An 18,850-nucleotide genomic window follows, 5' to 3' on the forward strand; every position below is an offset into this window, starting at 1 on the left:
CACCGTGTGATCGCTTTTTTTGCACCAACCCATCGCGGTCCATCATGCCTGCGCATTGCGGGGCATACGCATGCGCAGTTCAGACCTGATCGATTGTTGTGCGAAAACGCACAGCAGCAATCAACTCTGAATTACCCCTTTGTCATTACACTATGTAGTTTAGTATACTGTTGTATTTCGCTGATTTCTTTATTCACCTTCTTCATATTAGCAATGATTTTGCTCACACTCTTGCTAATTTTGTGTGTCATCTTGCAGTGTGTAAAAACACGTAGTGTACTGTATCTCAAGATACAGTATAAAATAAGGTAAAGAAAGACACCATTCAGATCATCAATACCAGAGTGGATTGAGTCTCAGCTTGCACTGGGGGTTATTAGCGATTCTAGCAGAGGCTGATAGCCTTATCTTGTTTGAAGCTTGAGACCTAGTTCCTGGGTAAACAAACTGTGGTTTCACTTGGGTAGACAAGGTGTGTTCCCTAAACTGCAGGCTTCACCCCGCTGTGTTTAAAAGCTGCAGAGATCAGCTAACCAGTACTGTACATACAGGCTGTGAAACTGTGACATTTTGGACAACTTCTTGGAACTTGAGATTGGATTGTGTACAAGTTATGATACCATACATCAGACCAACTTTCCTCCAACCATCCAACTGACCAACCGTCCAACTTTTTTGTCCAACTAAAACTCTGCCCCACACACCAAACTGACTTTTTCATCTGACCAGCCAACCTGCAAACTTTTTCATCAGACCAGCCAACTTCTCTCCAACTTGTGATGTCACAGAAGTAGGAGGACAGTGTCTGCCTACTTCTGCATGTTTAAAAAAAAAAACTTGCATGTCTATTTATTCCAGTAAAAGCGTTTTTTTTTCTCTTCTTCCACACCAAACATTAATTGGTATAGAGAAAATTATTTTATTATGTTACAAAGGAAGTTGCATCCACATCAAGTAATTCAAAAAAGAATGTGTCTAGCAGACTAAAATACTATTATATTAATAATGAAACTAAGATGTCATATACTAAAATAAATCTTTTGCACATAGAATAGAAATATATATCAACCTATAATAAGATTTTAAACCTACCGGTAAATCTTTTTCTCCTAGTCCGTAGAGGATGCTTTGGACTCCGTAAGGACCATGGGGTATAGACGGGCTCCGCAGGAGACATGGGCACTGTAAAGAAACTTTAGAATGGGTGTGCACTGGCTCCTCCCTCTATGCCCTTCCTCCAGACCTTAGTTAGAGAACTGTGCCCAGAGGAGACGGACAGTACGAGGAAAGGATTTTTGTTAATCCAAGGGCAAGATTCATACCAGCCCACACCATCCACACCGTATAACCTGGAATATACGCAACCAGTTAACAGTATGAACAAAACAGTATCAGGCAAAGACTGATTTCAACGGTAACATAACCCTTATGTAAGCAATAACTATATACAAGCCTTGCAGAAAAATAGTCCGCACTGGGACGGGCGCCCAGCATCCTCTACGGACTAGGAGGAAAAGATTTACCGTTAGGTTAAGATTTACCGGTAGGTGGAGTAATTTGGAGGAGACCTGCAGTGCATTACTGCAAACTTCAGGAAGTGACACTACAGGCGTATTTGGGTGGGCACTACTGACACCCCACGAATTCTGGTACGTGGGTCTGCCAATTCATGGTGGATTCTAGTTTTTAATCACTTCCTATTTAATGCACTCTTAGAATACATGTGACTTGATATATCACTAATTGTGAGAAAATTTGAGTCAAACTGTACTTCACTATATATTGCTCTCTCCTTCTATTTTGGGGATACCACTTAAATTGGAGTGGGGAAGTGTTGCTGAATAGAAAGTTCTTCAATAGATATGAACATTCTCTTTCCGGACCGAGAACATTGCTCATAGTGACCCAGGGAGCGCACCACATCAACATTTTTAGAGTAAAAACTGAACTATTTTGGGATATAGGTGACCATCCCGGCTGGTGGATTGCAGCACCTTTGAATTGAAGCGCCATCTGTACATCTCTTTGTTTTCAGTTTTTGCATTACAGTATACGGTATCTATCAACAGTATTTGTAATACTATGCCAGTTTCTTAAGGACAGTTTCAAGTGCCAGTTTTTTCAAGCTAATTTCTAAACATTCCCGAAACACATTTTGTAGTCAACCTCTGACCCTTATTCTTATTTTGTAGTACTGTAGAGTGCCGGAGTTGTCCTCAGTGCAGGAGTGCCGGCAGCAGTGTCCTCAGAGCAGGGTTGCCGTCAGTGTCTGCAGTGCGGGAGTGCCGGTGGTGCCCTCAGTGCAGGGGTGCCGGTAGTGTCGGAAATGCGGGAGTGCTGGAGGCATCCTCAGTGCAGGAGTGCTGGCAGAGTCCTCAGTGCAGGGGTGGCGGCAGCGCGGGAGTGCTGGCAGTGTCAACAGTGCAGAATTGCCGAAGGTGTCCTCAGTGCAGGGCTGTCAGCAGTGTCGGCAGTGCAGGAGTGCTGGAGGTGTCCTCAGTGCAGGAGTGCCAGCAGTGTTCTCAGTGGAGGGGTGCCGACAGTGTCGGCAGTGCAGGAGTGCCTGCAGTGTCTTCAGTGCAGGGGTGCCAGCAGTGTCGGCAATGCGGGAATGCTGGAGGTGTCCTCAGTGCAGGAGTCTTGAAAAGAAAGTGCCAATCAGCCCTCTTTAGTGGCTGTGAAAACCCCAGAATGTCAGGTGCCCATTGAAGTCACTTTGAGTCCTAGCCAGTAACAAGAAGTGGTAACCTTAGTAGCACAGTACCAGGTTGTGTTCTCTACCCTCCCCGGGGAAAACTCAAATCATACAGCATGACATTGTTACTCCACCCAGGGTGGTGATCAAACAAAGGCGATATTGCAGAGGTTCTCACACTGTGTGCCGTGGCACCCTGGGGTGCCTCATGGAACTTGCAGGGGTGCCCTGAGCTGGTCAAATTCAAATTATTTATGGTAAATTTAATACACAAAACCAGTGCTTGTGGCTTACAATCATAAAATATATGGACAAACAGACGTGAACTCTGTCCCTCACCTCATAACTGAACCTAAGGATAATATATAAACACAAATTACTTAATTTAATTTTTTTTTCTGAATTTCTCAATAAGAAACTTTTGGCCTACCGGTGCCGTGAAAACAATGTGACATGCATTAGGTCGATAGGGTTTCTAGGTCGACATGGTCCATAGGTCGACATGTACTAGGTTGACATGACAAAAGGTCGACAGAGCAGGTACAAACTCCAACAGTACTCACATGGTAAAAACGATGAGCCTAATTCAGACCTGCTCGCTAGCAGTTTTTTGCAGTCCTGCGATCAGATAGTCGCCACCTACAGGGAGAAGTGTATTTTAGCTGTGCAAGTGTGCGATTGCATGTGCAGCCGGGCGGTACAAAAACACTTTGTGCAGTTTCTGAGTTGCCCAGAACTTACTCAGCCACTGCGATCACTTCAGCCTGTCTGGGCCCAGAATTGACGTCAGACACCCGACCTGCAAACGCTTGGACACGCCTGCGTTTTTCCAAACACTCCCAGAAAATGGTTAGTTGACACCAACAGGCGCCTTCTTCCTGTCAATCACCTTGCGTTCGGCTGTGCGAATGGATTATTCGTAAAACCCATCATACAGCAACGATCTGCTTTGTACCCATGTGACGCTCCTGTGCATTGCGGTGTATATGCATGCGCAGTTCTGACCTGATCGCAGCGCTGCAAAAAACGCTAGCGAGCAGTCATGTCTGAATGACCCACTATGTGCATATATGTATCAATGTTCTATGATGTTATGATTCCGCAGAGACTGTTTATAGCTGCCTCATTTTTTGAATACGCATATGTGTTTGTTTATTTTTTTTATTTATGCATAGAGGGTATGTACAAATTCCAACAAATCGCTCTATTTAGAAAAAACTGAATTGATTCACATTGGACATGTATAGAAAAAGTGCTTGAGGGGGGCAGCCATATCTCCACATACTAAATCTATTAGATGATAAATATTTTGGGAGAATTTCCTGATACCGAACATATTTTCACTGCCTATGACAGGGATGGCCAACCAGTCAGACACAAAGAGCCAAAAAATCTTGTTAGGCACGTCAAAGAGCCGACATCAAGCCACAGGCGCACATGCAATAATGGGGTGTGGCCTTGTGCCTGCTAGGCCACGCCTTTGGTATAAAATACATTTAAAAAGCCAGATCCACATAAAATAAATTTTTAAAGCCAGATCCAACATAAAATAAATTTAAAGAGCCACTTCCACATACCCTACTGTGTCACTTCAGCCAGCTACCTCATGTGTCACTCCTGCTAACACACTCCTACAGTATGTCACTACAGCCAGCTCCGCCATGAGTCACTCCTGCCAGCACTCTCCTGTGTCACTCCTGCCAGGACCCTCATGTGTCACTACAGCCCCTCCGAAAATGCACCTCGTGCCATTGCAGCAGCCCCTTATGTGTCCTCTGTTTGCCAGTGGGTGTCTCACCTCTAGTATCTGGCTCTCTCAGTTCCCAGTCTCTGTAGTGCTGCTGCTGCTTGTCTGGCTGGAGTGCAGCAGTTTCTGGATCTGTTGTGGTCACGTGACTTTGAGTGTTGGAAGCCACATTTGAATAAAGAAAGAGCCACATGAGGCTCAAGAGCCACAGGTTGGCCACCGCTGGCCTATGATATAAACAATTGGATGTAAAATTTATCACATTGGGGGCCATTCCGAGTTGTTCGCTCGCTAGCTGCTTTTAGCAGCATTGCACACGCTAGGCCGCTGCCCTCTGGGAGTGTATCTTAGCTTAGCAGAATAGCAAACGAAAGGTTAGCAGAATAGCGAATAAATAATTCTTAGCAGTTTCTGAGTAGCTCGAGACTTACTCCTACACTGTGATCAGCTCAGCCCGTTTTGTTCCTGGTTTGACGTCACAAACACGCCCTGCGTTCGGCCAGCCACTCCCCTGTTTCTCCAGACACTCCCGCGTTTTAACCTGGCACACCTGCGTTTTTCCGCACACTCCCATAAAACGGTCAGTTTCCGCCCAGAAACACCCACTTCCTCTCAATCACACTCCGATCACTTCAACGATGAAAATTCTTTGTTCGGACATGAGTAAATCTACTAAGTTTTGTGCTAAAATACTTAGCGCATGCGCACTGCATACTATGCGCATGCGCATTTTTGCCTTAATCGCTCCGTTGCGAAAATCGGCAACGAGCGAACAACTCGGAATGACCCCCATTGTTTAGTATTAATCATTATGTTGCACAATGCCTAGGATTTTAAATGAATTAATAAAAGTTATCTTTTAAACTAATTTATCTTAAAATGTGCCCCAGATTAGGCTTATACTGCAGTAGTTCTTTTTTTAAGTCTTTGTAAAAACACTTTCTTTATATCTTTTTATACAGTATGAAGTAGTCTGTCCATGGTCCGCAAAGCTCTTTGTTGTAAATTACATGATACAGTGGCCACCTAGTGGTGAAACTCAGAATTGCAACTTGCTACTCTGCTTGACTGTACAGTACGGCAGGAATCCATCATGTCAGGCCACGTCAGGCAAAATTGAGTGCCATGGCACCATTTTCACTAAGCGGTGTGTGGACACATCTGTAGTTTAGTATCATCTGCAAAAATTTATACCATGCTTTCCAGACCTATTTCTAGGTCATTAATAAATATATTGAACAGTAGAGGCCTGAGTACTGACCCTTGCGGTATTCCACTGAATACAGTGGCCCAGTTGGAGAACATCCTATTAACCATAACTCGCTGTTCCCTGTTATTCATTGTAAGCTTGCGAGCAGGGCCTTCCTACCTCTATGACTGTTATCACCCAGTTTGTTATTGTTATTTCAAATTGTAAAGCGCAACGGAATTTGCTGCGCTATATAAGAAACTGTTAATAAATAAATAAATATTCAGCCAATTACTTACCCAGGTACAGATGGTGTTTCCTATGTCGAGCGCTTTTAGTTTGAAAATCAGCCTCTTGTGAGGCACTGTATTGAAGGCTTTTGCAACATCTAAATAGACCACATCTACTGCATTGCCGCTATAAAGATTATCGCTCGCTTTTTCGTAGAAGCTAATTAAGTTAGTTTGGCATGACCTGTCCCTCACAAAACCGTGCTGGTACCTTGTAATGACATTAAAGGTATCCAAATACTCCTGTATGCTATCTTTTAATATACCCTCCAAAAATATTTCCACTACTGATGTTAAACGAATCAGTCTATAGTTATCGGGATGAGTTTTGCTTCCCTTTTTAAATATACGCCAGTCCTTTGGTATCATGCCTGTCTTAATGGAATCGTAAAAAAATCAAATACAGAGGCCTTGCTAATTCTGAGTGAAGTTCCACAAGAACCCTTGGGTGAAGTCTATCTGGACCCAGTGATTTATTCATCTTAATTTTGTTTAGTCGCTCACATACTACTTCCTCCCTCAAACAAGTGCTAAGAAATGGTATGTTATCATTACTTATGTTAGTAAATTTTTCTAACATCTGTACCTCTCTAGTAAACACTGATGAAAAAAATGTGGTTAATATTTCTGCTTTTAGTTTGTCATCATTTGTCAATACTCCCAATTCTCCTTTTATTGGTCCAATATTGTCTTTGTTTTACATTTTGCTGTTTGTATACTTAAAAAACTTTTTTTAGTTAGTTTTACTCTCCTTAGATATTTGTTTTTCATTTTCTATTTTAGCTGCTCAGATTTGTTTTGTTTCTTCATTTCTTGCTATATTCCTTGTAGTAGTGGAGTAAGCCCACTTTCCTAGTTGATTTAAAAGCTTTGAAAGCGCATCTCTTTTATCCATTTCTTCCTTGACCTTCTTATTAAGCCACATTGGTTTGTATTTTGAACTTTTGTGTTTGCTGCTCATGGGAATGAATTTCTGAGTATAATTATCGAGCAACCATTTAAAAGCGTTCCACATTTCAGCAGTGTTTTTACCAATGAACAAAGAATCCCAGTCAATGTCCTTCAGTGCTTGTTTGAGACTGACAAAAAGTCTTTGTTGAACCCTTATAGTGGTGGTTTTGAAAACCAATATTGAATGTAACCATATTGTGATCGCTGTCACCCAATTTCTCCCCTACTTTAGTATTTGATATTATCTCCACATTATTAGTTAGTACTAGGTCCAATACAAGACACCCCAAAAAGATTGTTAGGAACATTTTTATAAAAATTTTTTTTTGGAAGACAAGGTGCATGAACATCTAAAGCCTTGACTGATGTATGCTCTTCCAGATCAAAGACCTTCATGTCCACCAGGAAATATAGCGTGCCACAGAAAATTCAATTAATTTACTTCTACTTCCACTAACTCTTCCTGTACATACCAGATCTGGAAAAGGTGTGGAAGAAGAATTATGATTGATTGATTGATTGATTGATTGATTGATCACCAGATGTTTTAAGAGTGAGATATGAAAAGTGTTGGGAATCCATAATAATCTTGGAAGTTCAATATGGAATGTTACTTGCTGGCTATTTATGAAATATTGAAAAAACCTGTGAAGGGAGTAGCAAACTTAATACTGGGGATTATTTACCAGAGATACTGAAAGGACAACTAAACCTCAATCTCCAGTATTGATGGAAGATATCAGCTTTCTATTTTTACCCACAGAAAGTAGAAAAACTTCAGACGGTCCACAATAACCCAAATAGTATTGTATTAATTCACAGATGAATTCCATGGAGAGATGAGTTGAAGAATTGTCTGGTACTGGAAGAGGCAGAAGTTGACTGTATGACTTAAAAGTAGATTTATGTTGTGCACTGATAAGCACACTGACAGAAAATCTTTGACATCTTGTTGAAGGGATAGCCAACAAAAACTTCTGTAGACTACCTTGAAGGTTTTTCTGACATCAGCATGACCTAAAATTGAGGAACAATGGGCCCAAGATATGTGTGTGTGTGTGTGTGTGTGTGTGTGTGTGTGTGTGTGTGTGTGTGTGTGATATAAAAAGTTGATGTTTATAATGTCGACACAAGCACATCAACATGGTCTGAATGTTGACATTTAGAATGTCAACACTGACATAATGTTGACATTGCCCGAATGTCAACATTGTGGATGTCGACACTCGACAGTATATCGAACATGGGGTTTTGCATAAATATGTTAACTGAACCTAACCATAACTGCAGCATTACCCTATTACTATTCCTAACTGCACCATAACCCTAAACTCAACTGTAAAACTTAAATAATCTAAAATCAAATACAGAAATTGTTGACATCAGAATATCACCATTAGGTAATGTCGACATTCTATCATTTTCAACATTGTTTCTGTTGACATGTACGTATACCCAATATAATAGTTTGGAATGTAAATATGAATGCTCAAAGGATTTTTAGGAAGAAGGTCTACAATCTCCTAATACTGGCCAATAACACACTTCCAAGTTTCAATAAGGGTTTTTAACTCCATGGTGTATCTTTACATGTATAATCAAAGGAATAAAATAAATATTTAAAAGTTGATTAAAAGAATCAAACATCAGTGATTTAGTCGCTGAGCACTTTTCAAGTAGGATAACTGTACTGCACCTCCAATAAGGGATTCCACTCCTCCAGTGCTAATCTGACTGCCAGAAATTCTTTGTCGCCAATTCCATACTCCTTTTCAGCTGCTATGGTTTTTTTTAGAGACGAGCCAACAAGGGTGAAATTTCCCCGAATCCTGTATCTAGGAAACAACTGCTACAAGCTCATAAGAGGATGTGACCTCCTCAAGGAAAAAAGGCTTAATAGTATCTGTCTGGTTTAGGATGGGGAGAGAGATGAATGCTTTCTTCAGGGTTTGGGCTGCCTCAGGAGGCCAAATTGTAAAGAGTATACCTTGAACTTAATTATTGGCAAAGTCAAGGAATTGTTTGTTAGCATTCAGGCCTGAAGGTTGAGGCTAATCTCGAATGTCCTTTCCTTTTTCTGGATCCATCTGTTCTAAGCAGATGTAAAATACTACAGAAAAGGAATGGCAGATTGTGTGAAGATGCATTTTTCCAATTTACAAAAAGAGTCTTAAAGAGGACTAAGATATCCTCAAGATATACAGTAGGAGCATATATTTGTACAGCAGATTGCTAAATATTTCACTCATAAAGCTTTAGAAGACTTTAGAAATCTGAACTGCATGACTAGATATTTGAAATGCCAATCTTTGGTGTTGAAGACTATCTTCCATTCATCTCTTTACTTAATATCGATCTGATGTAGTTTAGTAAAGATATGAGCTCCTTCTAAGCAGTCAAATAATTTAGAAATCTATTCTTGATGGTAATAGCATTAAGCCTTTAGGAACCAATGTAGGGAGGAAAACATACATTTTTACTGTCTACAGAAGATAAACTAGCCACAGCTGGAGAGGAGGACTTGTGGATAAAACCACATTCAAGGTTTTCTTTAATATATTCAGACAAAGCCTGAGTTTCTGGTATGTATAAGGATACACTCACATCGTGGAAGGTGTCTTTCCAGTCACTAATTCAATAGCGCAATTCAAAGGTCTATAAGCTTTTCAGCTTATTGTTTGCTGATCACATCAGTGAAAGACTGGTGATGAGGAGGTACAGAAAGATCAGACAAGTGTAAGACCTGGAATGAGGAATGACCTTATGTTGGCTTCAAGAATGATACGAAGATCTGCATACAAGAATTTGACTGGTTATTCAATACATTTGAGGAGAGTGTCTCTTCAGTCTGGATAGGCCAAGAATAATGGGATAAATGACCTGAGGGATGACCAAAAAGCTTTTCTGTTCTTAATAGAGAGCCCCCCATGCATAACAATAGAACTGATTTTGACAAACCTGTGCTGTTCATCTTTATACTTTACCTATGATTTAATACGAATTTCTTTGCAAGAAAACTTAGCACCACAACTTAAAACAAATACTACAGAAGGGCAAGACATACCATTATTTTATTGCAGGCCCATCTTATATTGGGAGACTTTTAAAAAATCTCTATATTTAATTTATCAAATTAATATTATACAGCACCACATGAGTCCAATCTCTTCAACAGGGTCAGATTAATTACAAGCCTACGTGCAACCTATACATGTACCTCTTGAGGCAGAGGTCCCACACAGTACAGAATCTAATACCTAACCAAAGTAATTATATCCTTACTATAGACACCAAAAAAGCTCAGATCACTGTTACCAACAGTCCTCAGCTCAACTGACAATCCTTAAACCACAACCCAACTTTTCCCATTATGTGATAAGCAAATGCTGGCCATATTTCAGTGTGCCACAAGAGCTTTATTTAGATACTAATTAGTAGAGTGGTGCTAGAACCTTTTGGCTGAACTGGTCCAGTATCGGACAGGAGTGGATGTTTAACACCAAGTGAATTTAAAACCATTTTTTTTTCCATTTATCATTCAACAAACAAACAAACAAACAAACAAACAAGAAAACAAACAAGAGGTGAGCATAGAGATTTATTTATCCATTTTAGTTTCCATTTTATGGGGATTGTGACTACACTAACTTGAATACTCCACAGCACATCAAATTGATACCCCTGGTGAGCACACCCTATGACCGTTTACAGAGAGAACTGCATTAGATTTACTGTAGATAGTAAAAGTGTAATACATGCCATTGAAAATGCAATTCAACTGTCCATGCTCTTACTATTGGGATGACTTCATTGTAGGTTAATGAATGAAAGCAAAGCTATTATGTCCTCCCAATTATTGGCAGGAACTATAGGGGTCATTCAGACCTGATCGCTCGCTAGGTTTTTTTTGCAGTCCTGCGTTCGCATATTCGCTGCCCACAGGGGAGTGCTTTTTAGCTGTGCAAGTGTGGGATCGCATGTGTAGCAGAGCTGTACAAACTGATTTTTTGCAGTCTCTGAGTAACCAAGACTTACTCAGCCGCTGCGATCACATCAGCCTGTCCGGGACCGGAATTGACGTCAGACACCCACCCTGCAAACGCTTGGGAACACCTGAGTTTTTCAGACACTCCCTGAAAATGGTCAGTGGACACCCACAAATGCCTTCTACCTGTCAATCTCCTTGCGAACGCCTGTGCGAATGGATACGTCGCACAAACCCATAGCTGAGCAGCAATTCACTTTGTACCCGTGCGATGCACCTGCGCATTGCAGTGCATATGCATGCGCAGTTTGGACCTGATCGCCCACTGTACAAAAATGCACAGCAGTGATCAGGTCTGAATTGCCCCCTATGTTTATTATGCTAAAGCCCACAGCCAGCAAGAGAAGGGGACAGGGATGTGCCACATCCGCTTAGTTTGATTGTCAGGAAGACATTTCTTGCTGCAGTTTCTATAGAATCAAATCAAGCACCCATGTTCATCAGGGGTCCTAGTCCATCAGGTAACTGACCATCTAATAGAGTAACAATGCATGATTCAAATGCATATTTTGGCACCTGAACCCTAGAGGATGGGATGGACCCTCAGGCAGTGGGACGCACTGAGGATTTCCCCTGTACTCCTTTCGACCAGTCTGACTTTCAGTGGATTCCCCTGATCTGGTGGGCCCCATAAATGTTTCATGTGTCCCTTTGTCTTCTCATATTGACAACTCTGAGTGTCTTTGCACAATGCTTTGTAACTTTATATATGTATTTGTATTTTTTATTTGAAGACCGACGAAAAGTATGCACAAAAACAGCACAATGCGATGACTGCTCTGGGGCTTTGGTCCTTGCACCCTCTCCAAATTGAGAAGCAAGCATATTTTTCCCCAACACACATTTATAAAGCCCTTCAGTAGACTGTGGTCTTTGGCCCGCATTTGCAGACCGAAGGTGTTTCTATATGGGTTCTCACACTGCACAATCTGCACGTATATTTAATTACTTAGCTCTCCAGAGTCCAATGTTGGCGCTGCTATTTTCCCAGTGATTTGCACATGTGCAGAGAAGATTTGTCTCTTGGAACATGGTGGGCTACATGATTTCAGAGACCCATGCATGCGTACTATAGATATGTCTCCGGGAACATGGTGGGCACTATGTTTACAGATAAATGTGTATGTGCAGAGTCTATGGTGCCACAGAGGGGGAAGGGCACACATAGAGGAGACTGCATATGGATCCCCTCCTCTTATAAGCCACGCCTGGATTACTATCTTTACTCCCTGATTGACCCACATCTGCTTTAGAGCCTTTACCTGAGGTCAGCCAATTTTTGGGTGGGAACTGGATCTTCATCTCCCCGAAAGTGAGAGAGCCTCCAGCACCTTGGAGAGAGGACTGCCCACAAGGGTCAGACCTAAGCCCTTAAAAAAAGGGACAAAAAAAAGACAGACAAAAAGTGGATTAAGAGCTAGGTGAGGGCAAAGATAAAAAAATGTCTACAGAACGTAAGTCCATGGTTCTCAAACTGTGTACCTAGGCACCCTGTGGTGCCTCAAGGTACTTGCAGGGGTGCCTTGGATTGGTGGTCTAGGACCAATTCAAATTATTTATGGTCAATGTAATAGGCAAAACTAGTGCTGGTGGCAGCCAATCATAAAATACTAATTTTTTTTTTTTTTATTGAAGCCTGTGAGTGCTCAGGAGCAGGGCTGGCCCAAGCCTAATTTTTTTTGGTAAGCAAATCTATATTTTGGTACCCCTGAGTGGAATATATAGGTCGTGGGGAAGGGGTGTCCCTCTCGAGCCAGCCCTGCGTCGGGAGGCCTGGCAAGTTAAGTAGTATCAAAGAGGAGGGAAGGAGAGGGGGCCCCCCTTTCATACTCAGGTTACTGACCATCTCCTCCTACTTTGTGAAGGCCTGCAGCCGGCTGCAGCGTATTGTTACCTCCATCACTGCTGCTCTCTGTTTACCTTTTTATTTTAAAGCTTGAAACATGGGAACATGGGCCTGCATGCCCTCCTCCATCCCCGGATCCACTAGTGCCCACATACATGGATTGTAGAGGGGAACGCTGATAGGGTTGCGTATGTGTGCTCTGCGGTCAGGAAACCTCCGGTCACCATACCGACACCGGGATCCCGTCTTCGAGATAACCGGTCGGTGCGCGAGCGCTAAAAGTCCCCTGCGGGTTCATGGACACCCAAGAGTGGGAATAGTCCCTGCTAGTCAGGATGCCGACTATCAGGATTGTTAGGGGCAGGATCCTGGCGTCGGTCACACAACTACATCCCCACTGACACACACACACGCAGGGACAAGGAGCACACTGACATACACAAACAGATTGTATATTGGCACACTGATACACACACAGGGACCAGAAGCACACTGACACACACACGCAAACTGTATATTGGCACACTGACACACACACATTGTGCAGAGGCATACCGACACACGCACACACAATATACAGAGGGAACTGGCAGCCACGCAGAGGCATATACCTTCTCTGTTATAGTGCAGCTCCAGCTTCCCCTCGTCACCACATGCTGCAGTGTCTGTCTCCTGCCTCCCCCTGTTTCCCTCCATCGCGGGAGGGTAATGTCTAGAATCAAGTTGGAGAAAGGACCTCTGATGTCACCAAGAGAAGGAGCCACATCACCAGGGGGATGAGCCATGTCCAAACAGGGTACCCAAAATGTACCCTTGTGGGCTTGCTTCACTTGCCATGCTTCGGGCATGGCGGCTCGCTTCGCTCACCACCGGGTTATTAAAGGTAGTAGTTGGTGGCGTGGAAAGTGACAGAACTATTCTGCTGGCCTAGCTCCTCCCCCTGGTGACTTGGCTCCTCCCCTAATGTCAGAGGTCCTTTATCCCACTCGATTCTACCATTGCGGGAGGGCTGGGAACCGTGAGGGCACACTGTGCTCAGTCTGTGCTCTCTGTGTCCAGGGCAAGCGGGCAGGCGAGTGGGTAGGAGGGCGGGTGGCCACGCTCTGCTGTCACTGTCCCTGCCACTCTCTCTGTCCCTGCTGTCACTATCTCTGTCACTGTCCCTGTCACTCTCTCTGTCTCTGCTGTCACTCTCTGTCATGGTCCCTGCTTTCACTCTCTCTGTCACTGCCCCTGCCACTCTTTCTGTCCCTGCTGTCACTGTCCTTGTCACTCTCTCTGTCCCTGCTGTCACTATCTCTGTCACTGTCCCAGCTGTCACTGTCCCTGTCACTCTCTCTGTCCCTGCTGTCACTCTCTCTGTCACTCTCCCTGCTGTCACTCTCCCTGTCCCTGAATTATGCATCATACTGTGTGGCACAATGTGAATTGTGGCTCATACCGTGTTGTATAATGTGAATTGTGCATCATACTGTGTTGCATAATGTGAATTGTGGATCATACTGTGTGGCATAATGTGAATTGTGGCTCATACCGTGTTGTATAATGTGAATTGTACATCATACTGTGTTGCATAATGTGAATTGTGGATCATACTGTGTGGCATAATGTGAATTGTGGCTCATACCGTGTTGTATAATGTGAATTGTGCATCATACTGTGTTGCATAATGTGAATTGTGGATCATACTGTGTGGCATAATGTGAATTGTGGCTCATACCGTGTTGTATAATGTGAATTGTGCATCATACTGTGTTGCATAATGTGAATTGTGGATCATACCATGTTGCATATTGTGAATTGTGGATCATACTGTGTGGCATATGTGAATTGTGGATCATACTGTGTGGCATAATATGAATTGTGGATCATACCACGTGGCATATTGTTAATTTTGGCTCATTCTGTGTGGCGTAATGTGAATTTTGGTTCATTCCGTGGGAATTTTGGCTCATTTAGTGTGGCATAATGTGAAAGGGGCACCAGTACTAGATAGTATAAGGGGTCCTACTATTGTGGTACATAATGTGTGTAAGGGGTATATGGTGTGGTACACTACACTTAAGCACACGCCCCCATTTGAATGGCCACACCCCCTTTTCTGGAGCAATCACGCCTTTGCCACACGCATATTTACAACCTTCACTTTTCAATACCCCCCTTCAAAATTTCCACTTCGACCACTGTATATCCACTTCGACCACTGTATATAGCCTAATAAAACAATTGGTCTCCTGTTAGAATGCACATCATTGCCCTGCCCATATCTGAGCAGACCACACAACAAATGTAACACTCTATAGTGGGCAGGTTAGTAAAACATGATCCAGTGTACAGTATGCACTGGATTATACCATTAGGCTAAAATGATAATGCTCTACAGTTATAGCACTGTGTAGTAGGGTTGGCTTCCAGCAGAGACTGACGCTGGCCGTACTTTATTTTATTATATATAATGATACTGTGTGCATACAGCTGTCATATTAAAAATGATCTGATAACCTGTCAACATTATTTGGTTTCTTATAATCCAACAAGCTAATGAAGATTAATTGCAGCAGTAATTTAAATTATTATTACAAACACCACAGTAAAATGAATCATTGTGTACTCTAGAAATGTAACTGTCTTCTCTATATCATTGCTATTTTTGGACTTTTATTCTTAATGGCTTGAAACTGTCTGCCTGAAAGAGTTTGTGAAGAACAAAATATAGCAGAATACATAATGGATAATGTGTGTTATTATCATGTTAGAAGAGTTTACTTTCTGCAATTAAGCAAATGCATTAGCTGCATTTTTTACAATATCGACAATTAGGCAGTGAAAATACAGTTGCCTCATTATACAAGGCATTATGATTACTTCCAATTTGATTTAGAAGAAGTATGTCCAAACTAATTTTGCTTGAATTTCTATAAGGAATTGACCCTTTTAACTTTTTAGCTGTAAAACAGTTCAGTGGTTAGCATAAAAATTCTAACAGATGTTATTGAGAAAGTTTTTAGAGAGATACATGTTAAAGAAATGAAAATCTTTGCCTCATGTTTAAAACAGATAAATGAAAAAAATCAGTTAAAAACAACCAACTGTTTTTGAACAATCACTTGTTCAAAAACAACAAATACGTTTTATTCAGGTTGCTCAAGTACAAGATCAAAACATAAATCAAAGATCATTGTTTTCAGCAAAACAACCAGGGAGTTTAGGCCCTGCCTCACTCCCTTTCACATAATAAGGAACCCTTCAGGTCCCGGCATCCTGACACAAGTGCCCCAGTCTTCTGGATCCCACTGTCCCTAGTAGGCCTATCACCTGGGCACTAACTGCTGTCAGGAGCGCTGACTTGTGGAAGAGACTCTGCTTTAAACCCAGGATCCAGGTGCTGGCTGATATAGCAGCTTCCTTGGCTGAGAAGCCCACTAGACCTGGTCTGGGCCAAATGGTTGGGAATCCAGTCCTTCCACACTTCCCATCCATTCCCAGGACCCTGTAAGTGGCTTCCACCAACCACTCTATCAGTGGCACAAGCCAGTATTTATTCCCTAGGGTTATTTTCAGGTGGCAAAGTACCTCTCCTGCCACATCTTATATATATATATCTATATATCTATATCTATATCTATATCCAGCAACAGTGGTACAGGTGCACTGGTAAGTATCAATCAATCTGTCCACAGGTAAAACACTCCGGGCTGTAGCACAGATACTGGTAGGTACCGCAGCAAAACACTCCCAAACAACTCTGGACTCTTGGAGCCAATTAATTTCTAGAAACAGCAAAAGGAGAATGCGCTCTTAGTGCAAATGTGTTTTTTATTTTTAAAAAGTGCGTGCAGACAAAACATATAGAAAGATACTGGAGACTCGTACCCTAATTACCCACACTGTGAGCTGATTACCACATGATAAAAACAAAACACCAAGGCAAAACCTGCATCCCGCTGCCCAAAGACCGAGACCTTAACACCGCACTGCCGGCTGAAGATGTCAGCCGTGACTCGTCCGGACACCACGTCGGAGGGACAGGCAGAATGACAGTGCACAAGGAGAGGTGAGCATCTAGTAGGCCACGCCTCAACGCATTTCGTATAGTACTCCTGACGAAGTACTATGCGAAATGCGTCAAAAAAAACCCTGCCTGATGGAAAAAATCTAAATGCATATTTGAATTCAGCACAAAAACAAAAATACATCTAGGTTCAGTGTGTTTATTTCTTGTGAAAGTAAAAAGTTTTATTTTTGTAGACCAGTGTAATTGGCCCATTTAAGCTAATTGAAAACTTAGCAAAGCCTTTTTGGACATTAGGTGGTGTTGTTCCAAGTGTTCTGAACCAAGTCCCAACATTTTTTACCTAAAATAAGGATTTTATTCTAAATTTCCACCTGTTCTGAAGCTGCAAGATTTTTGAAACAGCAGACAGAGAGGAGGGGGGTGTTCCCCCCCTTACCCTGGAATCGCCCTTTCTAGCACCAGATATGTAATTATCTACAGGAATGATTGAGCAACTGCCACTGTTTGTCTGCATGTGTGAGAAGACATTGAATGAGAGCAGCATTTGGAAGGCATGCTGTTCCTTGTAGTGCTAGTGCTAATGGTTGATCCTGGGGTTGGCTCCCAGGTAAGTTAGCCCTCTGTCTGGATGCGTTTTAGTATGAGCCTTTATCATGAGGCCTTACTGTAGACAAGTAACTTGGCCCTATGTGGGCACTGCCATTATGTAATGTTAGGACTGCTGATATCGCAGAAGCCTTGATGCGGCCAGCAGCTAAACATGTCTTTGCAAACGCATGTGAACAATTTCTCTGAATTTCTATTACCAAATAGGTACAGATCGGATGACAGGTAAATTTTAGTGTGCTGGGGGGGATACCAAGGGGGAAAGCACCCCCTCTTTGTATGCTGTTTGTTTGTGACCCCTCCCCCTTTCTAGCACCTGATATATAATTATCTCCAGGAATTATTGAGCAACTGCCACTGCTTGTCAAGATTTTTGAAACATAAACACAGATAGATACAGTATTACATTTTTATTTCTAGTCTATTTCTCATTAAGATGCCACTACATAAAAGAATCTCTAGATATTAAAATGATAACCTTGATATTTGTCCCAAAACAAAATTAATACTGTATCTACAAGTAACCTTGATGTGTTCTAAGCTGAGTGTGGTATGTTAGGTCGACAGTTCTCATGTTGACATGCATACGGTCAACATGAGAATGTTGACATGGTAAATATGTTGATAAACAGCATATCGACAGTGACCATGTCGACATTCATCATGGTTACTGTATATGGATTACATGAGTATTTCCCTCCTTACCCTAATTCCTACTTATAGCCTTCCCCCTAGTACCTAGCACTAACCTTCCCTCTGCAGCCTATCCCTAACCTCCCCCCACAAAATATGCATAACCCTTCTAGAGGCACCTATCCCTAACCTTCCCAGCTGCACCTATCCCTAACCCTACTGACATCACCTATCCCAAACACTCCTGGCGGCACCTATCCCTAAGCCTCCCAGCGACACCTATCCCTAACCCTCCTGACAGCATGAACATGAGCAAGTTGACATTATGAGAATGTTGACATGACACACACTGATGACACATTGAACCATGATGACATTCTATTGTTGATACTGTAGTGTTGACATTATCAATATTGACATGTTACCATCGAACATCTGACTGTATACCTTCTAAACTTATAATGTATGGTAATAAAATGTATACAGAAACATCCATACCTATGTAATAATAAAGTAAATACAAACAATGTAAACATGTTATTTATGAATTTTCAGAATGTATTAATTCCACCCAGAATGTATTAATACCACCTTATACCATAACATGTAGTGAGTAATAAGGATTTACAATTGCTAAAGAGTTAATTTGATTCTGAGTATTAGTACTGTTTGCTTTGGTATTGTTGATGGTACTGTACATGGATGACATATTTAAAAGCTTTTTTACAAGGTTGAGATCATTTATTATTTTTACTTTTGAGTATACACAGATGAATTGGACAAGAAAAACCTGTAGCCAATCAGAAGATAATACTGTTATTAAGAGGACAAGT

This window comes from Pseudophryne corroboree, chromosome 4, assembly GCF_028390025.1.
Source record: "Pseudophryne corroboree isolate aPseCor3 chromosome 4, aPseCor3.hap2, whole genome shotgun sequence".
Lineage (NCBI taxonomy): Eukaryota > Metazoa > Chordata > Amphibia > Anura > Myobatrachidae > Pseudophryne > Pseudophryne corroboree.